At 36.7% G+C, this 24,332-nt stretch overlaps 1 protein-coding gene and 1 long non-coding RNA gene across 4 annotated transcripts in view; both read right to left on the bottom strand.

Annotated features, from left to right (window-relative positions):
* The window catches only part of LOC126852545 (fasciclin-3), a 280,034-nt gene that overhangs the window by 187,686 nt on the left and 68,016 nt on the right, over positions 1-24,332 (bottom strand). The gene's annotated exons all lie outside the window — the stretch shown is intronic.
* LOC126852613 (uncharacterized) overlaps positions 1-24,332 on the bottom strand; it is a 112,197-nt gene that overhangs the window by 85,687 nt on the left and 2,178 nt on the right. Inside the window, exon 2 of the long non-coding RNA XR_007687855.1 lies at positions 8,538-8,600. This is a non-coding gene — a long non-coding RNA (uncharacterized LOC126852613). The remainder of the gene's footprint in view (positions 1-8,537; positions 8,601-24,332) is intronic.

Below are 24,332 nucleotides of genomic sequence, written 5' to 3'. Positions count from 1 at the left end.
TCGTTAAAGGCGCACTCTCGCGGAGTACCTGCACGTATCCTCACGTGTACGGGATATAATAAAACTGTGCAATCCGCGTAAGGCGAAAGTCTATATCCGCGAGATGACCGAAAACGACCTATTTTTTTTCGAGCTTCCGTTAAAAAAAATATAAAAAAAATATTCTGTTATTATAATTTATTTTTAAAAGCGCGGTGTTGCACAATTGATTGGAATTGATTCCCATTATCTCCTTATCATTTTCTTACATTACATAAAACGTAAGTTTCGCAACGTGTTCATGCAATCGTGATTGATACATATTACGCAACAGTCAGTGACGAGCAGGCTTGTGATTTTCATGGATTTTCCTCGAGCGTCTCAACGCGAGAAAGATAACGACGCACCTTGCCGTGATCCATTTTCGTCAAGGTTTTGAACTGCATATGCATCTGATCTATATATTAAACAGGAGAATAATATGAAAAATGGGCTCTTGACTTAACTGTATACGACGCATATGTATGCATCTTGTAATATTCCTACGATTTACTGAATACGATATTTGTTATTTCTCCTGGGTATTACAAGAGAGGATTGTGGTTACATTTTAAGATATTTTTAGACGAATATACTCGGAAAATGTAGGTTAAATAAATACACGCCATAGATAGAGACAAGATAAATAATCCAAAGAGTAAGTGCGAAAATAATCTGATCCAAGAATACGTGATATCTCTATTTTCGAAAATTTATTGGCATTCAATTAGATTTAATATTATCTTGATGAGAGTTTTGTAAAAGTACATCTCGTATATTAATAAAAAATAATCAACTATTCCAAAAATGAAAAAATTCAAATAACTAAAGAAATATTTTTCTAAATAAATGTCTATTAAACATAAAAAATATTAATGTATCAATAAGAGAAAGTGTGCCATTACAAATATATTTAAAAAAAAAGAATAATTTTATTCGTTTAAAAAATATTATCAAGTTCAAGTTGAAAATCTCGCGGGCAATAAAGAGCACAAACTTCTATTTGCATTCGGACACATATATTGCCGCGCAATGCGCTTTCCATTTGAATTCAGATGATCAAGACAATTTTCCTATTGTGATTTAAAGGGCGCGGCAACTTTCGAATCGTTTCCCCAAACGACGTGACGCATACACATTCACGACAAGAAGGAGCCACTTTGAAAAACAAATTCGCGCAGGCTCATCCGCTTGCAAATTCGCGTCTTTATCGCAGGATATTGCACGACGTACACATACATACGGCAACCTGGTGCGCAACTCCGGCGGCTGCGTCAGTCACTTTGTTATCGTATCGTAACGCTATGCGAAAGCCACCCCCGACGTATGCGAGCGCGCCCGAGTAATATAGCGTCGACGACGACGCAACGACAACGACTTCCTGCATGCTCGCTGAGATTGAGTCACTTAGATGCCGCGTGTACGTCATGAAAATTCAATAGACAACGTCCCCTTGCATATGTCCGCGCGCGGAGATACCATTGGAGAAGGGAGAAAATGAAGGAAGAAGAAGAGATGAAGAGGGCAGAGAAAGAGAGAGAGAGAGAGGTTTGCCGGAGATGCAATAACGGCGCCATGAGACGCTTATCCTAGGGATCTTTGTGCGCGGCGGCTTGCCCTTTGTACCTCCGCGCCTCTTATCGCGATCATCGACCTCTTGGCCGCTGCTTTCGAAAGCTACCCCCGAAAGCAGTTCCTACACTCCCCTGAGATCGCCGTCGAAAAGACGCATCGAGTGATCGTGTATAGCGATTCATCGTCGCAGCAAGCAAGCTGCTACGCGACCCCTAATTTCTTCGGGTGAAACGAAGCACAATGTAATCGCTCTAACGGATTCTCCCTACTTCCTTCGTAGAAAGTTGTTTGAATTATTTAGATCTAAAACAAGTTGTTTAATAATCATGCTAATATAATATATTAATTAATATATTACTCTTACTTCTTAAATGTGCCGTTCTATTTATAGACTATAGTTTGATTTTAATGTTTATATATAGCAAGAGAATCTTGCATTAATTCCCGATTAATTCCCAATTAATTTTTCCTTAAATTTTTTAATTATAGCTCTTTTATATTTTTCATATAATCATAAAGAGAAGAAAAGTATCTCAATTGCATTTCTGTTCATCTTAACTGCATTGTCTGTACAAACAAAAAGTATTCAAAAACAGATGCAACGAATGCAATGCTGAACACACAATGTATCATGCTGCATTATGTATTCCAAAGTGAAATACTGTTAACAAAGACGGGAAGTGCAACCGTTTGCTGTCACAAATATTCCCGTAATAAAAATAGATGGAGTGCCTGAAATGTGTGTGTATATGTATATAGTATATATGCTTGTAGGCGCAACCTGGTTGCCTCACAACTGTATCTAGCACGAGTCACGAAGACCATAAAGCGACGCTCGTTTCGCCTTATCCTTATCGGCAGCAGTGGTCGCAAAATTGAAAAAAAGAAGTGGAGGAAAAGTCACGCTCAGGTGTTGGATGCGTCGTGCATTCACTCGTGGTACTCTAGATCACTCCTGGTACAATGTGTATTACTCTTATCCGACGTATCTCCACCGATACGTACGCGTGTGCGCGCGCGTGCATTCGACGAGACATACGCGCTTATCTATCCATATCCTCTGATTGGCTCTATCGGTTACGCGCGATGGCAAAATTTCGCGTTCGGTGTACGAACGTGCGAGACAAAGAGGAAAAAAGAGAGAGAGAGAGAGAGAGAGAGAGAGAGAGAGTTCTTTGATCTTTGGCGAATCAAATCCGGTTACGGCTCGCATCCCGATCTTCATCCCTCTCGCTCTCTTTCATCCATGACGTGTCATCCGGATGTCCCCTTTCAGCTTGATTCTCAGCGAGTGCACCTTGTCGGTAACGACATTAATTTTTTCCCCCGCAGGCTTTTTCTACGCAAAAAGCGTGTCTCTCGTAGCGAGACAACTTTATTTATTCATTCGGCGAATCGGACACGCGTCGCGTGCGTCGCTGAAAATCGCACCCCGCGCCAAAGGGACGATTCGCCATGCCTCTCGCGATCCGTAGGGACCTCGTATTTTGCGTTATAAACTCCGTTTGTATATAGCACCGTGCTTAAAGATAAGATTGATTTAGGTAGATGAAGGGGAGACTCGAGAATCGCTGTATCGTTCAAGCAGGCGTGACGGAAAGGGCTTCCAGTTTTGATGGGACACCGTAACGAGACATTATAAAGAATATCGTATCGGAGAAAATTTAAATCAGTCAGCGCATAAAGAACTTGTTTTCTTTACAAGATTTTCTTTTATACGAAAATAATATATATATTTTGCTCTCTCTCCTGACGTTTTTCATTGATCTAACGATACTCAAACTAGATATTAGAAGATATTTTATTTGCATCATGCATAATTTGTACAAAAAAATAATTTATTATTTAAAAGAGAATTATCGAGATATATTTAAACAAATTCTTACAGAATCGATCTTAAGATTTTATAAAACTTGAAACGAACAATTTAAAGAGTATTATATTTTAACAAAAAAGTGCTTTCTGGGGAAAAAGAGAAAAATCTTTTTCCTTCTTAAAGTTTTACTCTACATTACAAAATCTGTTTTTTTTTCTCTCCCTTTCTCTTATTTAATATTTAATTTTTATATTTAATATTTAATAATATATTTAATATTTAATTATTTGATTCTCAGATGATTTGATTGTCTGGATTATATTTCGTTTTCTTAATATCTTATGGGAATTGAATTTTAATTTATCAGAGCTATTGTAATATGTAGGATTTTATAATAATATCATAAATCTCGTACATAAAATGACGAGTAAAAGTTGAGAAGGTGAGATCACAGATTATCGCAGAAAAGTGAAATGAGGAAGACGTTTTCACCTAATTATCACTTAATAATATTTTGCAACACTTAAACACCGAACATACGAGTATATTCATGAGACTCTCAAACTATTATAAATTAAAGGCAATAAATTTCCACCTGACAAATGCGCGCCGAGTTTAATTAACGAGCACGTCATAAAATTCACGAAATCACGTTCATTAAGCGAGACACAGGAATCGTTCGCAGCATAACATAAATATTCATTACGATTATTTTATCAATGTACGTGCGCCGTTTTCGCGTGTACCGCAAATAGTAATACGTGATTAACAATTTTGAAATTACGTTGATGTATCTAGCAGAGCGCAGCGCGCGCCTCTCGTGAATTTATGGCCATCATTGATTTAATTACAGCCTGGTTAACCTCATTCAACTAATCATGAGGTTGTGTCGTACCGCACTGCATCGAATGGGATCCAAATCGGTGCGCGCCTTGCGCGTATACTTAACTTGACATAAACCGCTACTGATTAGTAATTATTATCATCGAATCAATATTTACAATGTATGTCTTTGGGACAAATAAACTGTTAATCCCTATAATTTAATAATATGTTTCCTACGATAAATATTCTTTTCACTTTTATATATTTTTGATTACATAAATTATAATTAATTCTTTTATTTAAATATTTTCTTCGTTCCAGCCTAGGTGTACATAATTTTTTTTTTTTATTTTTTGACATTAAACATTTTGATAAAAATACAAAATATTATAATTTTAATATAAAAATCAATCTAAAATCATTTATAATATTTATTACCTAATATAATTATTTTTATGTAAAATTTTATTAAAATTACTTTCTCACACAAAGCCATTCAGTTTTCAATCTATTATAATTTTAAAAACTATATATAATAAACATACAATACAGAAAAGTGAATAGCCACTTAGAAAGTTTTTATGTGACTAGAGCTAGTGATTAATCTAATAGACCTAATATATATAATTTTTAATTAATGTCATTTCAAAAGAAAGTTTAATGTCCTATAATTAATAAAGATTACAATTTTAAAGAAAAAGAATAAAAAAGAAAATAATTCTAAAAATATATTACAAAAAAATCTGCTAATTTTTCGTAACACAACTCTCTAGATTACAAATGCCTTTATTGAAACATTTTAATTGCAGGCAGTAGACCAAATTGGCGTGTGCGCGTGTATACAATGTTGACAGTTGGAGAGAAAGAACGGAAATTATTATGTGTCGGCGGAACAGTTGCGACAAAATATCCGCACTGGCATTTTCGTTACTTTGCGATTCACCTAACCAGCGATGGTTTGGTCTACGTCCATAATTGTGGTGTCGCGTATATACACTGAATTACGCTATATACGTGTATCTCGCGTGCCATCCGTTTCATCCGGTAAAAGGTTTCAGCATTTGGTTATTCGACACGTACGTATCTGACCGTTCCATTTTCAGTTCGTTCCCCCCAAAATTTGTTTACAAATGCGTCCAAATTCATCCAGGTCGTTATTCGTATCGTGAATAATTCGTTGGAATGGATTCAAGAAAGAACAACAACGTGTGATATATGCGCACTGCATATGATCGATAGTTAGTGCAGCTAAATTGCAATGCGTTATGAAATCCATTTCGCTAAAAGATAAAATTGTCATATGTATAAAACTTGTCTTTAAATAATTTTTCGTCTTACATACATATAAATCAATTCGAGAAATTTGCACAAAAAAATCCAATAATCGTGTTACGTAAAATATAGAATATAACTCAATGTATGGAAAATATTTATAGAGCAATAGAAATGGATCGGCATCCATACATATATACATATATAAATACATACAAGTATGTATGTAGATAATTTTCTTTATATATTTATAGCAGTTAGATATTCTATTGCTAAGCAAATGATCGCAAAATTCGATACTAGCTACAAGATCGTTATCTAACCCTCGTTGTACGTCGTTGAAGATGATAAAAAAATCCCGTATAACGAGGACATTTTTCGCGACTCCCCAAATGACGAAGGATGCGCTTTCCGGCGGTGCTACTTATCGGCAGATCTACGATTCGAAAGGGACTATTTACGGTTCATAGGGTAACTCGTCGACCTTTCCTTCCCTCCATCGGGCTTTTTCGCTGCCCCTACCGATGCCCTTTCTTCGTCGTAAGAACAACGGTGAATGATAAATCGCGCTTGTGGGAAGTTTTCAGACCGTTTCCGGATATCATGCCGGATGGCTAGGATTTTTATGTTAACGGCGCGGACCGACATCGCGTCCTGTATTATATGTCGGCGGTGTCGTTCGTCGCCACGATCGTTCCTTTCGTTGGAACAATGTCGAAGGGTCGAGAGTTAGTACCCATGGGATGACGGGAATATACTGTATACTTCGATATCCGGTATTCGCGAAGGAGGGTGTTTGGCGGGCCTTGAATTATTGCGAGTAGCATGACGCAACTTCTGCATAATATCTTGACTCGTTTGATCGGATTATATATTTTCAATCGTTATTTCTTCCCTTCGATATCGATATAATCGTTATATATTAAGAGAAAAAAATATAGAATTTATGTTCGATTGCAGCTGATGCAGTATTATATAAATATAATATTATTAAAATAAGTAAATATGTAATATTATATAAAATTACTGAGTTGCTACATAATTAATGTTATGCTTTCATAACAAAATTAATAAATTTTGTATACTTTTGTTAATTAATATCATGTCTCGTTTCAATGTATTATTTGCTATTTCGCGATAATTGAATATAATTTGTAAGAAATTGTCTTATATATACACATACATACACAGACATTCTCTCATACACAATTTATGATACGAGCGTGTTCCCTCAGAATCATGCTAATTTAAGAGAAATTAGCTTTAAAAAAATTTCGCCCCAGGGTTCAAAATATCCCAGTTGACGAATGGGATTCCGCCAAACCAACCCTGCTGTCGCACAACGAGCGGCTTCGCCGAGGGAAGGGCGCGATCCGGTCGACAAAGGGGCGAGGAGAAATATCTGCGATCAAATCCCGGCTGCTCCAGCTTGACGGACCTTATTTGCGTCGTTTTTTCAAAGGACGATCAGAGCCGACACCCCGCGAGAATCTCCCAACTGCATGACCCCCTCCCGTGCAGGAGACCTCCCTCCGTCAGGGCTCATCCCCTAACCGAGCTAATAAGCAACCCCAAAGAGACGTCGAGCGGCAACTGCGACATATATATATATATATATATATATATATATATATATATATATATATATGCACGTATCCGCCTAGGGATGCCGCAGGGCAATTTGCATTCATATTTGGGATGGTAATTAGGGAAAAGGTCATAATAATCGCGATACTTGGACACCCTGACTACCCTAATAGATTGACTCGGCAGCCGAGCTTTGACTTCAATAATAATACTGCGAGCAAGAATTGCGAGCACTGCCAACCCTTCGTAACGTTTGCCACTTCCCTCGCCCTTCCTTCGGGCGATGTTATTTTGAACTTTCGACAACCGCACTCGGATCGTTTCTCTTTGTCAAGAGAATGACTTCGGTCACACTGGATGAAAGCTTCGATGTAAAACGTAATGGCAATAAAAGATGCCCGATAAAAGGAGAGAATTGAATTTTCTCTCTTTCCTAACAAATCGAAAGTTTTTTCTTTTTTTCAACAATTTATGAAAAAAATTTTCATTTCCGTAAAAAAAAAATGTTTTGCGTCCTTTTTTTTCAATTCCTCTTTTTGTGCTCTCTCACAAAAAATTGTTTCCAAAAATAAATTCTACGCATTAAATATTTTTTTTTTTTATACTTTGAGATTAAACACGAGATATTTTTGTCAGTTTTAAAAAGTTTGTATTTTTTTTAATAAGTTCTCTGATCGACAGATGTGTATTAGAAGTAACGACTATAAAACTGTGCTAATGATGCGACGTCACGACGAGATATATTCGTCACATTTCGGGACACATTCGCGTCAGGTGTGCAAACAGAATACTGTCCGACACGTTTGCATCTAAATCCGAAAAAACCAACCTCACCGAGCGAAAAATGTCGCTACGAGCCATCCGAAACGAATGTAAACCAGAATGTACAATGCGCTCGCTACACGATTCCATACCATCGAGTTCCAGTAGACTCCGGTAGGTAAATAATTATACACGCAACGTTTCTGTAAAACAATCGTTGGAAAGTTCGAACAGCAGATACAATGGCATCAAATGATTTTCATCTGACACGTTAACATATGCTATTGATTTACACAACATTCCTGTAACGTAAATTATTATGCATAATAATTGTCAAACATTGATGATCGACAATGTGTGTAACGAATGATATAAATTTATCTCGCTTTTAATTTCGTTAAATATTCCTCATTAATATAATACATTAATAAATTGAATCATATACAATAATAAATAAAAATTAACAAATCAAAAAACAGAATAAACAGAAAATATTAACAAAGCTAAAATATTAACAAAATTGAATAAAGTTTATATGATAAAAATGGAAAAGAAATAAAACAGGCATGAATTGAGTGCAAATTCATACATATATTATGATATTCTGTTTATTATATCTGTTTTCCAATTTGGCATATAAATTTATGCACTTTTTTCAGTATCTACTCAAGTATTTCCTTACGTGCAGTAAATCTGATCCAAAATGTGTTTCCGTTGAAAACGTAGGACATCCTTTTTTTCTTACCTGTAACAAGGAAAATAAAATTATTAAACAAAACAAAATAGATTATGTTGAAACGTGTTATGATAAATTGAATGTAATATTTCTTGTTAAAATATAATAGAAATAAAGAATTAATTTCCAGCTCAACTGCTTGTGTAAAAATATTTGAAATTAATAAACAATTTTGTTTGTCGGTAGAAAAAAAAACCGATATTTTTTTGACACGAATCTTATCAATATTGTCAATAGCGAAAAACACATTCACGCCCCGTGGCATACGGACGTCAGAAACGATTTAGGGAGCTGATACTACGGGTGAAAGTCAAATAGAAACCCCGCTGCGTTGAAATACGTCGGAACGTCCCTTGGTACGCTAATGGAAAGAGCCACGTCGCGCTTGTATATACAGGGTGTATCGAAAGAGCTACGCCAACGATTAAAATGGAAACACTATTATTAAACATTTATTATTAAAATTTCGTATGCCGCGTCTAAATAAAGGAGCGAGCTGTTTCTTCTTCGGGAAAATAGCTGCACGCGATCAACTCCTCGTGATAAAACAGATTTCAATTTGTGGCAGCAAAAGCGCGTGCCGCTGAAAGATTCATAGTCACGAAAACGTACTATGTATTCCCTATTACAAGCCAAATTGTATCAATATCTAAAAAGATTTCAAGGTGAAAGAATTTAAAGAATTACCCTTGACATTTCATTTGTTTAGAAAGTTAATAGTCACGCTCTCGCTTTCAAATGATAATTTCACTCCATAATGAAAAACGCGATACTAATAAAAGAAATGACGCTACAAATTCTTATTTAATCTGTCAATTAACGATTATTTCGAAACTGTTTCGAAACTTTGATTTAATTTATATTTAATTTCTCTCTATATCTTGTTTAAAGAAAACATATATCAAACTTCATTATAATAATGTTTACAATCATAAATATTTATTATATTCAATTAATGAGTCACAAAAAGATTTGTGATGACAAACGATAACGATAATCGTAATAAATTGTTGCATGTAATATAAGAAGATGGTAGCTTTATATGGTACCATAATTATAAATATCTTGTTAGATACAAATATACTCCTTTCGTTAAAGGGGTCGATCTAACTAATCCGAGATACATCGTCACCTTGTATGTATATCGTATAAGTATAACGTCTCTATACCGGCGCGAACCCTAACACAAGCGATTGCGGTTCACGAAGGGCAGACGGGGATGTCTTTGGGGGACGGGCTCTTTACGACATTATGTATCACTTAAATACCCTCCCGCCGACAAATAGCCTGACTCATGGGGTTTTATTAGGCCACCGTGAGCGCATTCTATCGCGAGATAATGGCGAGCGCCGGCTGAGCATGACGCTCGGTTACGACCGTACGAGCACGTATAGCATTTGCAAAAGCGAGACGTGTGTATTCGTGAAAGTAGATGTGCTTAAGTTGACCATTAGAGGGAGAAGGTAAAAGATGAATTAGACGGGCTGTCCCTTTTTCGTTAATCAGCCACAATTTATGAACGTCGGCATATTCCGGCAAGCAGTCGCAGTGAGTGACAAAGGAATGCACTAATAAAACTTTATCATTATTACGTACATATATTAAGTTGCATCGATATTGATTAGCTCCATCAATTGCGATGACTTGCTGAGTTTTTCTTTTCTATTAATATCAGTGTTTTAATGTATAATTTAGAAATTTAAGAAAATTGATGTATATAAATAATGTTTTTAATTATAGGCTGATATTTAGGCTAGTCCGTTCTTATATTTAAGATCGTCTTAAGTAAGGTCTGAAAATGTTATACGGCCATTTCATTGACTAAATGGAATCTTAAAACGACCTGTGGCCATATTTAAAATGAGTTTAAATATAAAAACGGGCTGTGGCTGCTCTCTCTCTATATATATATTTTTCTATATTCATATTTTGTTATAATTTACGGAGAAAAAAATCTAGAAAAATGCTTGCTTAAAATCAGATAACAATATCGATTATAGCTAGTCGTTGCTAACTGTTTTTCTCCTGTCTATATTATAATCCAAGAAGAGAACAAGAAAAATCGTCGCAAAATAATTTAGAAAGGATGTCGCTGCAATTGTATTCTGGCGATAATAATTGCGCGAAATGGGGCGTGTGATAGTCATGACGAATCGAATTACATTCGGCGCGACAGGGAAAATGCTTCTTCTTCTTCTTCTTCTTCGTGTTAATATCACGCTTCTCGCGGATTTTAGACACTCTCTTACATAAACAGTTCTCTCGCCCTGTCACTCCGCTGGGTAATAAAGCCGCCGGTGAAGCGTCTAGGAACAATTTTCAAGGCTCTCCTTACTACAATCTTGCCGTCACTGCCGATCCTCGACATCACTCCCAGACAGGGCTCGTATAAAGGAACGGTTAACCAAGAACCTCCGGCAAGCTTCGTCTCAACGTTTCTTGAGATAATCATAAATCCTTATTAACAAGCTCCCCTTCATCCTTCATCCGCGACCCCGATACGCAGATGTACGACACTCTTACGTAGATAAAGACAAACGATAGTCTCTCTCTTTCTCGGTTAACTTGATTGACTCTGTTAACACTTGGTCGGCCACTAAAAACATCCTTCGTCGAAAAAGAGAGGAAAATAAAAATTTCGTCGCGTTTCGGTTTATACTCAACGGATTTCACGTAAACACGTTCGCGCATCGTATCAATTTTAGCTTCATCGGCAAAGCGGCAAGTTTCCTCGAAGTTGTATAGACTCGTCCAACGAAGAGTTTTCGCAAAATAAATTTTGATCACGTCGCGAGATATACTTTGATAGATCGAAGTGACGAGGATAAACGCTGACGACGAAAGGTGAGTGTCGTTCAAAGCCTTTTACTATCTCTGCGACGTTCTTGTAAATTTACTGCGGAGCGAAAACTCTTTAAACCGAAGCGCAACGATGTCGTTCTTGATTAACTCGGCGTTCAAAGTTTGAATATTTATAATTTGCCTGGATGGACGAGACCTGGTTTCTAAGAGCTTCGGAACAAAGCGGAGTATGTAGTTACCTTGTTGCTAAATTTCCGCTAGTTGTCGAGTCGATCCGCAAAAGACTAACATGAACTTTACTCACGAAGCAAAGAAGCACAGGAAAAGGAAAGTAAATATCGTACAACATGTGATTTATATGTATCAAAAGAAATACAAAGTAAGCTAATGTAATAACAATGCTGAATATTATATATGTACAGAAGCAAACAGAATTCAAAAAAGTAGAAAAATGGATATTATTCTGGATACTTCAAATTCATCATAAACATGATTATTAATTGCCGATCACAATTTTATATTTTCATCTAATAAATCACATAAACATTTATATTTATATTAGAAAAACAGAGGAAATTGCGCGCTGTGAATGTGCAAATATGTCAAATTGATTGCAAAAGATTAATTATCATAATTAATTAAAATAACATTATCATTAACTTTTAAAAATAGATTAATCTCTCCATCCTATCAATTTTAATAGTTTATATATATATATATATATATATATATATATATATAATCACTACCGTAATAATAACTCTGCTCTCCCACTTTCTCTTGAATAAAAATTTAATATTATTTTAATTATCATAATATAAAAAAATATATCGTAATATTGATTTATTACATAATTTCATCAGTTAGATTGCAACTTTCAAATATATCAATTAGAGAGAATTCGGTGGTATTTACGATTTCGTTTACGGCCGCGGCATAAGCCGCATAGTGCAAATCGGGGCAAATTAAGTGGTGTGTGATTCCAATTGCCGATGTAATAACCGAAAACCGATCGCGAACACCGAGGCGTACAACACCATTTTCTTCTTCCGCTGCGATACCGCGGCAATTCCGATAATCCGAACGCGCAGGCAAACGAATCCGGGCGATACTGTACGATCGGGTATCGGGTCGGGGTTCAGGTGTAGTTGATACGGGTCACTAGCCCTCGATGCAGTCTTCTGGCGGTGCATCGTGAATGCATTAATTTGTAAGGGACTATTAGTTTAGTCGGGCGCTAATCGGTGCAACAGCATTTCCAAGTGCGCCCTTGGCGGAACTGGCGGTCGGCTTCAGCGGAAAATCGCCGCGGGAAGGACTATATTATCGTATTATAGTCACACGTTTATCATCGGATTCTGTATATTGTGGCATCGCTCAGCTTTAGATCCGCTTAGCGAGACGCGAGATAATTCTCCTTCATGAATTACTTTTCATCGATGCACCGCGCGCACGTAATACCAAGCTCGCATATCTCTCCCTCATTCTCTTTCTCTCTCTCTCTGCCTTTTTAATTAACAGTGAGATGACGATCGTGCGCGCGTCACACCAAATGAAAATCAAAGGATTCCGCGGCGCTTCATTGCTAAATGCAGCAGAAAACAAAGCGCGCGCGACATTTGCGCTCGACCTACGTTCGTTGCGACTCTCTCTCTCTAATACTTTCTCTCTTTCTTGTCATACTCTTTGCCTCCTTTCAGCTGCTTTCCATTAGCGCGCTCTCAGTGATATCGGTCGTTCGATACCGTTCCAGCAGACAGGTAATTGCGCTCCCTCCTGGTATCAGCTGATACAATTCCGAACGCGTAATGCTTTTGCTTAGTTACACGTGCGCAAACCTAACTGTATACAGTGTGATACGGAAAGAGACGCCCGTATATAAGTATACAACCGTGTCGTTCGTGCGCGCGCGTGTAATCATTTCACGCATTTTCGCGTCACGCTGGAAAATTCACGCCGCCAAAGCGAGAAGGGATAAAAAAGAGAGAAGGAGAGAGAAAGAGAGAGAGAGAGAGAGAGAGAAAGGAGGAAAGCAGAGCCCGATTACATTTTCCATTAGCGGTCGCGTCGAGTTTTCTTCGGGCCCTCTCGTCGCACGCTAGCTGGCACTCGTGCTGATTATCAACCCACAATTTTCGGGTCAGGTCGCTTTTTTTTTTTCTCTCCGCGTGTTCTTTTTCCCCGCCTCATTTGCTATTCTCTTACGCGACAAACCCTAACGTAGATCCTCTTATGTACACCAGGTTTTCGCGTCGAGAACGTATTACGTATAGTTGCACCGGATTAATACACGTCAAAGTTCTCTCGCTATCGAAGTAATAACAAAATATCCGAATGTGATGTGGTTATGTATTCGTTCCAAATAGATTTCAAAACCGATAAATTGGATAGTGTGATACGTGTGAGCTGATTACCGAGTCCATATCACGCAATATTTTTACAACGCGTTCGGAATGAATAGAATGAATAGATTGAACACATTACGAATATGATGCATATCCAATATATAGAAATGATAAAGTGGATAATATTATTTTAATATTATCAATTTACGCATTGAATTATTGGATGAATAATGAAACGCTATTTATTTGACGTAATCGTTTGTTTTCAATTAGCACTCTTATAACTAATTAATATTTAAGTATATATAATAATAATGATTACACTACATGTTTTATTTCTTTTCTCCTCAATTGAAAGCGTCAAATAATCTTTATGCCACTTCTATAATAAATTAAAGTTTCATCCGATATTTCAAACAAAATTAATAATATAAAATCAAATTTAATTAATAAACTTCATTTAAAATATAATAGATAAATACATGCCCTGCAAAATTGAACAATTGCGACACGATAGACTTTAACTTTGCAGTTTATGCATTAAACATTTCACGAAACGTGTCGTTCGAGGCTTCCAAAGCCACAGAAATTATCCGCATGTTTGCAGATCGTCCAATGCGTGCATTCGCGGCTAATGATTTCCTTTAGCTTGAAAATTTAATTAAACCCTTACCAATATAGCTTATGAATAAAATCCTGTAAAGATCTATCGCGATATATTTACCGATAGGCACACGCGCAAAAAGGTATGCAATATCGGTCCGACCCGTAATTCTCTGCGGCTCGTATCTCTAACCCGACCGTGATTAATCTCGCGTTATTGCCGTTACACACAGCACCGCGGTACATAAACGAGAGAGCAGCCGGGCGGGAACAGAAATCGGAAATAACGGATTTATCGCTCCGGGGCAAAGATTCCACCGATTTTAAGTGATGTCCTGCGTTCAGAGCGTGCGCTCATTCTTTCGCCTGGATGCGTCACGGGTGCATCGAAGCGAGTGAGCTTGCGAAATTCCCGTCCTAGAAGGTGAAACGGTATTAAACTTTATTCATCGAGAGCGATGGGAGAATGAAGGGAGAAGTCGGAGATGTTAATTTTACGGCAAAAGATAACGAGAAAATTCGCCGGCGGCGACCTCGATAAGAATTAATAACTGCAAGATATACGTGACTGAGAATGCACATCGCGTATTAAAACTACTGTAATGTTAAGAACCACATTATTGAAAGTCACGTTAATCGGACAAAGAAAAGATACGATTATGACTATCTTTTAAAGTATCGCAAAAATTTGAACCACGTGCATTAGAAAATAAAATAAATAAATAATACATCTGGAAATTTATCTTCTCCATCCGAGTAACATTTCCAAACCAACCGGATTGTAATAATTCGCGAAGACCGGATCCGAATCGCCTATAATTGTAATGTCAGACGTTCCGTGTCTTTGCTCGAGGGTGCTAAATAATTTTCAAGGCAAGGTAGAGCAGACATAGAACGAATTCCTATTAATTTATCACTAATCGGCTAACGCGAGCAATTAAAGATGCAGCCGGCGGCGAGCATGCGGGGGCGGATCGTTGATTTTAATCGGCTATTCATTCGCGAAATGCTCGTATCCCGAGGAAAACCGGCCTTTGTGCGACGGAGAACAAGCGAAGGCGAGCGCATCGGGGCACGTAATTTTCATAACTTCTCTCACGGAGACAATAACCGCGTGCTTCTCGGACCCCATTCCATCCCGCCGCCAAGAGAGGAGCAATGCTCTCGAACAGCTAAGTGGTTCGAACCTCCTCTCTCCCCCCTTCACCACCTTACGTTCTCGCTTTCACACCATCGTATCTTGCACCTCCTTTGCGTTTTCCGATGTAACCACCTTTCTTGCCTTTGAAAGGCTAACGCCTTTTTGTTCCGTGGACTGAGAAATATGACGAACAAATCTAATTTAGGTATTTATTAGGTATTTACGAGATTGTCGAACTCATCCTCTCGAGTTTGCCTGCCGCAGCCGTATATTTATTTCTCCGTCTGTTTTAAGATATAAGATCTTCCTAGTGTTTATCGAAAGATCGGCCGAGGATAGTTAAATGCGATACTGGTCGTAAAAACTTATCGGTGGATATCGACAAATATCGAAGGAATTCATAACCGTTTGAAACGATAGATCAACTCGCTCTGACAGTTGCAAAGCACGTGCAGGGCGAAGGGAATTGTACGAGTGTCTCTCTCTCTCTCTCTCTCTCTCCTTCTGGAAAGGACCCTCCAATTCATCATCTCGATGGTATATGGAATCACCATGTTTTATGTTGTCCCGATGACGCGCATCGGTGGGCACAAAGTTCCCAGAGGGGTACTCGGACGGCGGCGGGATGGGGCGGGAGGGGGAAGGGGGGTGGTTTTGATCTGCGAAACCAGGACGCACGTATCTCTTCGCGCGCGCGCGCGCGCGTCGCTATGACTTCTCCTATATTGCGCACGCTTGAGTGATCACGAAGAAATCAAATTACTTCCGCCGCGCGTGAGCTCTTGTACGCGCAAGTTTCCCGGTAAATATATATTTTCGATCCCACGAACGGCATATCTCTTGCTTGTCCTCCTCGCGTCGGCAAGCCGAATACTCGGCGGATGATTCACGAAGTTATTGAAAACTTTGTTCGTCGTGTACACGACTGCGTCGTATCACGAGTTCGCGACGGAGTTTAAATTGACAACTTCGAGTAAACTTCCCAAGATATTCTCCTGACCTTGTTTAAATGTAGCGTATGAGGTTTTTATAAAAAAAAATAATAATTTAAATATAAAAAGAGAAAAAAATATAAACGCAAATGTACTTGTGCTAATATTAAGAAAGATATCGAAAGGTGAGCTATTCAAACAAATCGATAATATGCAATTTCAAAACATTGTAATCTAAGAAATATAAAATCAGTATATATATAATGTTATTTTTAGATCGTCTAAATTTTATTTAAAAACAATGCATATAGTTACTCACGCGAGTATACAATAACGCATATATTATAATAATAATTCATATTTTCGCGAAAAGTAGACAGTGATGATTGAAAATAACAACTTTTAACGCGATCAACTTTTCAAATAATTAAAGTACTATTTTACAAATATGATGAATTTACTCATGTAAGTTAAGTCTTATTAACTAACTTGCTCTCAAAAACCTATGTAGAACTCGTGAATTAAATCCCCTGTTTTCCCCTGTATATATACATACATATATATATATATCTATCTAATTCACATATTACATCAGACAAACGGAAATCATCTTTCGTCTCCTCGCGCTAAGAACCGTGGGCATCATCCGTCAGCCCTCTTTCATTACATTCGCACGAACAATCATCAAGGGATCAAATTAGCCGCTTTTGATGTGGATCCAGCGAGGTGGATGTGCAATTCGTTCGCGGGTCGGACGTGTCTTCCAATATAGAGGGTTTTGCGCGGGTGCACGAAGTAGCCGCGAGGGGTTTTGCTTGCAAACTCCTGAAGAACGAGCGTGGGATCGAAGGGGAAGGGTGATGGGAGCTGTTGGATAAGACCCCGAATACCCGAAGGGCACAACCGAGTCTCTCTCACGTGTGAACGATTCCGCGTGTTATGCAAATATGTTCTCGCGCTCTCGTGTCTCCTTAACGAATATTGCCAAAGTTTCCGTAGTTACGTCCGGAATAAAAGCTTCGGAGAGGGAGACTATTAGCAAAGAAAAATTAAAAAAAAAAAAAAAATGGTTGATTTTTCCGATACGACTTGCACGATCCACGGTTATGGACCAAGTACTAATATTGACGCTCAATTAATCGATGCCCCAAGTATCGGTCGGATCAAAGAAGGTGACGATTTTATAACAAGCGTTTTCAGATAAAGAGAGACTGAAGTACGATCTTGTCGATACCTCTCCGCAGTTTTAATAATAGAGCCTCCAGGCATTCTTGATATTTTAACATTACATTATTATCATTGTTCCTGTGAAAAGAATCACTTTTCAAAGCTTTTAAAATGTAGGTTTTATGAAAAATGTTATTCAAAAAATATAACAATGAATAGTTTTTATAAATTTATAAATATTATTAAATATTATTATTAATATTATTATATATTACATTATACAATTTTATATTATAAATTCGTATGCATTCTTAAAGATTACATTTGAAAGCATAATCTATAAATATTGATTTAAATTTTAGTAATATACTTAAAATTCTTTTTATAATATTATACGAAAACTGCAAGAATGTTTTTTTTTTAAAAAAAGAAAGAAGAGCTTTTTATTATGATATCATCATAATGGCGCATATGTACCGATATAATAGAACAAAGAGAGAATATCTAAATAAGGAATGAGAAAATTACACTGATAATCGCAATTTAATGTAAACGGCATTTTATACTTCTACTGCATCTATCCAAGGAGTATCATAGTATACACGTATATACAGTATTCTTTGATTTCTCGATTCAGATATACCATATATACGAGTTCACAGACATAAGTAAAGTACATTTCACATGAGAAAAGATATGCAATTGTACTTAGCGAGTGTAAATTGAATTTCAATTATCTTTTTAATTAAAATTTCTAGCGAACATGATTGTTTCTTAATTACTCAAAGTACTTAATTATAAATCTTAATTTCCCTCTGCCACAAAAGAAGATTTTTTTCTATAATTAAAAATTAGCATGCAAATAAAAATATCGATTTTAATGATCGAGTAAAAGGCACAATATATCGTTATTTCGTATTCCGAGATCAACTATATCGGTATATCAAAAATTATTATTAAACCGTCCTTTTTATGTAAATGTACTTTGAAGGCACATTTACAAAACAGTATATAAATCGCAAATCTATATTAATATCTCCCGCTTTATCTTTTATAATCTGCGTTATCAATTTTGTCTTATGGTACATGTAAAATATAATTACATGTTACAAAAGTTTTTTATCAACTTTTCGAAATACATAGTTTGAATTTCTCTCAAACTAATTTTTTATTCGAGTAATTTTCTGCTTTACTAGCGATCAAAGCCGATTATTGGTTTAGACGTTTTTTTTTTTTCCATCAAACGAGGAGCATTTCCAGTTCCCCTAGTTAGACGACACATCCCCCGAGATTCGGATCGGCGACATAACGTCAACGTCGTTGAAAAACCACCCCTGATTAATGCAAGCGGCGCACGCACACCCTTTTCCCTTATCTCGCGTACGCACACACACCCTCTGCCTTACAAGGCGTGCGTTATCGGTGCTATCGCCCGCAGTTCACGCGGGTATGGCGCGTGTCGTCGCTATTGTAGTCGTCGTTTCCGGTCGGACGCGATGGATCGCGTGAGATTGAGGCGAGTCTCGATTCTTGAATTACGTTCGCGATCGAGAGCCGCTTTGCTCGTTCGAGCGAGCACTTGACGTAGTAAACAGCACTTATCGATTAACTGATGCTGATTAAAATTGTTTGCTTTACATATTGCGTGCGAGATGAAACACAGTAATAAGATGATATAGATCGAAAAATAATTTTTAGATCACATTATTAATTTTAATAAATATTTTCACACTTAATATAAAAGTAAATAAAATAGAATCAAATTAATTAAAAGTTTCCGAACGTAAAAATTTTTAAATATTAAAGAATTATTATAAAATTTAGGAAAAAATAACAGTATTTAATTATTAGTATTATAAACAATCGTGACAACAAAATTCATCAATATTAAATAAATAATTAAAAGCGCACGTATATTCTAGACGCACATTCTATACTTGTTTGATAAAATAATGAAAGATACCGTTTATGAAAATTGTCAGAGTTAAATCAATTGATATTGTATTACATGAGCAATAAACCGCGAATAAATGCTGATTATTGAAAAACAATTAAATGGCAATCAATAATTTACAGATGACAATACCGAATATGATGATTTGTTCATCTAATATTTCACATATGATTAATTCTCTGTATACACATACACATGTGCGCGTGTTTCTCATAAGTATTTCAAATCCTGCGAGTCCTTCGCGTATTAACTAGGATTGGCGAATACATGCGTTTTACCATATTTGTTCGAGAGAACTCGCTAGCATAGCAAACCGCAGCATTATTCAATTTGCATTCAGCGACATGCCGGCTAATGCATCTAGGCGAAACCGGGTGTGTGTAGAATAATGGGGAGATCTGGAATATTATCAGAAGCGCAAAGAGTTAATTTAGGGAAAGGCGAAAAATGGAAATATCGTTTATCGTTTGCCTCAACGAGCACACACGTGTTATATATAATTCGCGCGCACGAAACCATATTGACCTTGTCCTATAAGAGATAACGATAAGAAATTACTTAATTCAATTAAAAAAAAAAAAAAGAAAAAGAGGAAACGTACATATTAATATACCTAATGAAGACTTGATAGCGCATCGCGTGGGGAAAGTTACACATTCCCGCTGTTGTTTCCCGATGGATTACATTATAATACGTGGGAGTTCAGCGTTTAATTCCACGCAACATTTACGAACAACGTGTTGCGAGGCCACCAAGACAGACGGTGGTCTACCTCATCTTTATATACGAGCTCACGTTGTAATGAACGAATAATTATTTGTAACACACTGTCACACGCGGCGGTTTTGCGGCGGGCTCGTCGTCGTATACGAGAGAGACGACGGCATAGAATAGCGGCAGGCATAATTCATGAATACACACATCTCTCGAGTACAAAAGCGAGTAAATCGTTACGGGGCTATCCTTTTTCCATGGAAATTTGTTCGCGCGCGTCCATGTCGCCCTTTACCGAGGGATGTTTTCCATGCGGCACAGTTTTCCCCGTGCTTACCCTCCGGCGCCGCCTCCCATGAATTATAAACGCCGGCGAAATGAGGAAGTTGCTTAAAAGGATTTAAATTCTGACGCGCGCCGGCCGGCCCCGATCCCCGTTACCCCCCCAAGTTTCTTTTTTCAATCTCCACGCGTCGTAAACTCCTTTCTTTCCGAGACGGGGCGATATCATTTCAACTTTTGCGCGAAATTGAAAGCGGGGCGGAGGAACACATATCGCCTGAGAATCAACGGCGCGAACGTGGCATGCTCTCGCGTGGCCGCCGTCTCTCTCTTTCCGGCAATTCGCTCTCCTTCCTTCTGCAACGTTTCATTCCGCACTTTCATAACATACGGGTTATCATGCCAAGCGGTCGAAGTGAAAATAAATTGGCGAAGCGCGCCTCGAGAGTTTTCATTAAATTGTTCAAAGACGATGAAAAATTATTTATCGACATTTGATAGCGGATCTTAGAAAATGAGGAAACAATTGCAATTTTTAAGATTACTTATCTTTAAATGTTACTAAATCTTTCAGATTTAAGGGCAGAGATCGTCAGCATGAGAAAATGTAAATAAAATGTGCTTTAATATATGAAGAAAGGAAAAATTATTTCCTCCTTATGGAAATATAAGCAGATATAATATTTATAAAAAAATATAATCTTTAAAGTAAATAACGAAAATATGATGATACATTCGTTTTATAAAAATATAAAAATTCACCGTATGATTAACTTCGGCAATTTTTTGTAATGATACGTAACGCGGTAGGTTGAAGAAATATCGCGGATTCGCGGAGATTTGTCACGGCGTTTACGAAGCGACGTGATAAACCGGAACGATGGTAAACCCTTCAGTTTCTTTTCGTCCCTTTGCATCCATTGTACGTTTTTCCGTTTCGAGTAACGAAGGGAAAAAGTGAGAATGTGAAACGGAACGGAAAACAACGAAAAGTCTAGCAACGGGTAAAAGAATTCCTAAGTAAATTACAAAAGGGAACGCGTATGCAGAAAGTGAGCATGGTAACGAACATAAAACTTGCATTACCATCTAACTATACTTGCGAAAATATCTACGACTTGAAAATATAATTCTATTTTTCATAAGTATTTTCTGACATCTTCAACTCTCTACACGTTCTATAGAACGTCTAAAAGTTTATACATTTTAGTGATATCAATTATCACAAACCTACATGTGTGTACACAATAAAAAATATTATCGTATTAAATAATAATTTAATTTATGATTAATTAATTATTTATATGAATAACACAGGTTAAATAATTTTGTATGTAATAATCAGAAAGCTTTACTACTTTGCTATTACATTTAATTTATTATTAATTATTTTTTTACCTTTATATATTCAAAGATATGTGTGAAAAACAATTCCTGTAAAAATATAATCTTATTTTAGTTTCAAAAACATATATAGTAATTTTCCATCGGAAGATAAATAAATTTAGATTATAAATAAAACAAATTAATAAACCGACGCTATTTTATTTATCATTTGCCTATTTCTAATATCTGCAGATCATTAAGAATAATTCACACAAAATTCCTTTTCATTCACTTGAATCTAATTTAATGTTCACGTAGTGTCTTTTTTAGAAATGCGCAATCGAGACAATCATTATTATCGTGAAGTGTAAAAGAGACCATAAAATTGTAATATTGCGTAGGGGATGAAAAACTGGGGGAATGAAAGTGTGTCGTAACATCCCACGACGTGTTGCCAAACCCCAACCCTAAATTGAGGGGAATTTCTTATTTGTTTCTCTCACTTTCTCCGATCCCTGTGTATTTTTCCGCCTCGAGTACTCGAGCAGAAAAAGCGGAATGTCGAAAAGAAACGGGTGCGAGAAATCGGCACCCTTCACAGACGAACGATAAAGGCGCACAACACAGCCAGCAAGCATTGGCAAATGAGGGTGTCTCGTCTTTCTGATTGCCCTCGAGGCCGATTGTACGCTTCGATAAATTGAGAAGGAACGAACGGAATGAAGATTGACCCTCACGAACAAGTCGCGCATTCGCAGTGATGAAAATCAAAGATATATCCGGCGAGAAAGATCGAGTGACTGAGAATATTTTCTTGAAATTGACCTAGCGCAAGGAAAATCTAGAAATTCTAGAGGAATATCCTCTTTCAAAATCGAAAACCAATGTTCGATGCGATAGAATAAAATATGATTATTGTAAGTAATGATCATTTACGTTTCTTATGTAATTTTATATAACATAAATAAATATATAGTTTTTTCTATGATAAAAAAAAAACACGCACATGATGTTTGCATAGTTCCAATGACTTTATATACTGGATCTGCTTGTCCAAGATGCATCTAAATGCGCGATAATTTAACCGGTCATTGAGACGGCAATAACGTATCCCAGCCGTTACAAAGATGAACGACTGTAATTTAAGCGAACACGCAACAGTTCGTGATATTTACAGCCGTATTAATGTCTCGTGCCAGCTATAAATTGCCTTGCCCACTATAATACTCGCAATGATTCGAAGAATCAGAAATTCTTTCCTTTTTATTTTTGATCACATTTTACATGACACCTAATTTTGGAGTAAATTCAATGTATTCATAAAATAAATAAATTAAAGAGATAAAAAAGCGTAGGCTTAATATAAAACGGTATAAAATAGAATTAATGTAATATAAAAATATTTTCAATTATATAGCACGGTAAATGCGTTAAACATAGCAAATGTCAATAGCATAGATATCCACAGATCTTACTTATATATGCACTAGAAGAAGTGCCATGGAACTGGGTCGGGGCCGTGATAAATCGCATCAATTTACCACGGATCGATACACGGAGCAAGCCTTTATTAAAATCGAAGTCGCAATATTTCTGCTTCAAAGCGCGTATCGTGACTATCGATTTCGCGATACCGAGCATGATGATAGTAATGTATTAGCATTACCTGCTGACTGAGGTACATTTCAATAAACATTAACTCAGGTTTAACTCTGATTCCCGCTTTTTTTCGAAGAAAGAAAACCGAGAGAAAACGAAGAATCAGTAATACACTATTAACGTTCATCAGTGTTGGCGGCAATTAATCCGGATATTGTAATTAATTGCAGATAATGATTGCCAATAATGAGGTATACCGACTATTTAACATAGTGTCAATAATCTACTTTGTGTTTGTTGCAAATTTTTCTTCGTAAACTCATTTAATCGCGAGAAAATTAAACTATAATTAAAGTAAAAAAAAAAAAAAACAAAAATTGTGATAATGTACGATAATTTCGAATATTTTTACTTTCCTACGTCACGTAGAACGAGATAGAGAAAAAAAAAGATCAATATATCAATAATGAATACTAATAACATAATCCCAAATGTTCCGAAAAATAATATTTAATTCTTAATTGACTAAAATTAAGTCACATAAAACGCTAAATTAATTCAATCTATCGTATTATTGCTAGAAAGAAATTTGTGTACGTTTTACCGTTTTTTATATTTTAGATAATAAAAATCCTTTTCTCCTGGAAATATATATTTTTATTTCCTTAACTCTTGAAGTTTGTCCGGTATATTACTTTTCACCTTCTCGCATGTTGAAACTTGCTTGATTTCTGGAATTCTCTTTGCGACCGATCTCTCATTCCCCGCGTCGGCGATCAAAGTCGGCTACCTCGCTTCGAAATGAAAGAAGGAGGTAACGCAAAAGTGAACGACCGACTCTTCGCTCCATCGTGGCATCTGTCTAATATTTCTCGC

The sequence above is a fragment of the Cataglyphis hispanica genome, chromosome 10 (genome assembly GCF_021464435.1).
Source record: "Cataglyphis hispanica isolate Lineage 1 chromosome 10, ULB_Chis1_1.0, whole genome shotgun sequence".
Taxonomy (NCBI): Eukaryota; Metazoa; Arthropoda; class Insecta; order Hymenoptera; family Formicidae; genus Cataglyphis; species Cataglyphis hispanica.
Note: the sequence above shows the minus strand (reverse complement) of the source record. Positions and strands in the feature narration are given on the sequence as shown.